This window comes from Saprolegnia diclina (genome assembly GCF_000281045.1).
Source record: "Saprolegnia diclina VS20 unplaced genomic scaffold supercont1.33, whole genome shotgun sequence".
Classification (NCBI taxonomy): Eukaryota; Oomycota; class Saprolegniomycetes; order Saprolegniales; family Saprolegniaceae; genus Saprolegnia; species Saprolegnia diclina.
The window spans coordinates 2,707-4,800 of record NW_008246100.1 but is presented as its reverse complement, the minus strand read 5'-3'; positions in this window follow the sequence as shown (position 1 = coordinate 4,800).

The following is a 2,094-nucleotide window of genomic DNA, read 5'->3' as shown; positions in this document are numbered from 1 at the left end:
TGCCGTCTAGCACAACACGCTCTGAATCGAAAGTCCACCCCCCAAAAACAGTTCAGTGTAAATTATATCTAAATAGACTCACTTCAACAACAACGAGATGAGAATGACTCCAATGGGGCAAGTGGTCGGAAGTTGCATGCACGTAGCACCCAGCACACGTAATCGCGTGCGACAGATGCGTCGTGAATATGGGACCCGCAGTCGTTGATTCTGACGTGAGTTTGGCCGGAGCAGTAAGCATCGTACTACAGCGTTCAGCTGATTGCGTGTGCTATTATTGAAGAGGGCGGTCTGCTGTCAACTTCTGTGGTCGTGGCGTTGCTCTTGGTCTGTACACGCGTTGCAAGCAGCTTTCCTGGCGATGTCATTCCTCGCCAGGTAATAGCTCCACCAACGTGGGGCTGGTTGCCCTTACCCATGGCACCCCCGAGACCCCCAAGACGCAGCGATGGAATTCCGTGATTAGAATCCGAGTGGCTCTGCTGCGTGGTGCTTTGTACTGGACGGCGATGTCGGTACACTTCCTATCACCGAGGTCATAGAGCGCCACTGAACTAGAATGCAAACACCTTTTCGATGAGTGCGTCGCTTCGTTCGGCGTAGTGTGCCTGGTGGACCCAACGAGGAATCGGCAGCCCAGCAACAGCGGTATCGTCTTTTGTGATTCCACACGGCCTTCACTCTGGATACTATTTTCACCAATCACGTGCGTCTAATTTACATGGTCAAGTTTGATTGGCCACCAGGCGAGCGTCATGCCCGCCTGTAGGGTCAGGTAAGCAGGACGCACAGAGTTTGGGGCATGCCCATTCTTTGCAACAAAGCGCATGGGTGGTGTGAGATTCGGCAAACGGAGGCAAAACTGGGCACAGCAGGAATCCGGCCTTCGCGCGCGGCTCGACCACAACAAATGTTGCAGGGTGCCTCGACGGGTGTTGGATTCATTCATTAGATGACTGGAGGCATTGAAATGTATTCAACCGGGTGCTTCTCGTCAGTCAGCGACGAAAAACTCTTTCACGAGCATTTGATGGCGCATGGCGCTAACGTTACAGTAAACGCGGGCGCGGAATGGTAGGAACGAGCTGCGAAGCAGCGCACATGCTCAGAGTACCGATGCAGAAACGCGCGAAGAGCAGCTCAGATTTTGTGTTTCAAGCAGCCTCGGGCTTCTCGACAGTCGCAACCAAAGGAGATGCCCGTCCCATCCATTTTACATCACCGTGATTGCAACTTGCTACAAACTTCTGCTTCGTATCTGGCAAGATGCAAGAAGCAAAGAACTTGTGCGTCCAGCAAGCACATCTTTGCGTTTTGTTGAATGCCGTAGCTTGTCGCTAAGGTCGCTCTACCAGTCACGACACTCCTTGGCATGGACCCTCGGCGTGTCTCCAAGCCCAGTGTCCGCGCACACGGCATCGTCGATTGCTTTCTCTACTTGGCACCGCCAGAACGCTTGGTGTGATGAGCGCAGCTGCACGGTGTCGGAGTTTAATGCCAAGGACGCGGCGCCGCAGTCGGCAACGACTCGCTTGAGCGTCGCGATGACTGGATTGACCCCGTCCGTTCGAGTCAAAGGAAATGATAAGCTTAAGTCGAATCCCATGGTTGCTCTCCACACACAAGTAGTACGCTTTTTGTGTCGTCTGAGGAAAGCCAGCCGCCTGGGTACCGGTATGTGAGGGCGTCATGAGACCCACAAGATAGGCGAGAGCGCAGAGCCATATAACGATTGCAATCGCTATATTCCGACGGCGCTCCTGGACTATCAACCCGAGCCAAGATGCTTCATATTCAAACCCGTAGCGCCACGCCTGCACCAATCACCGTGCGCGCACGCTCCATTCGACGATGTGATTGGCCGCCAGACGATGCTGGATTGTCGCCAGACCAAACCGACGCGGCGAAGCCGCCGCCCGGCATCCACATCTACCAAGCTCTACTCCAAGCGAAGCTACGACGAGGACCTCAGAAGCCAAGACGACTTTGCCTCACGCCGCGTCAACGCGCCCCCGACAGCGACCGACGACGCGCTGCTGGGTCGCGTCGCTCGAGAGCCTGCTGCACCTGGGCTCGCACGGCGTGACGCGCAAG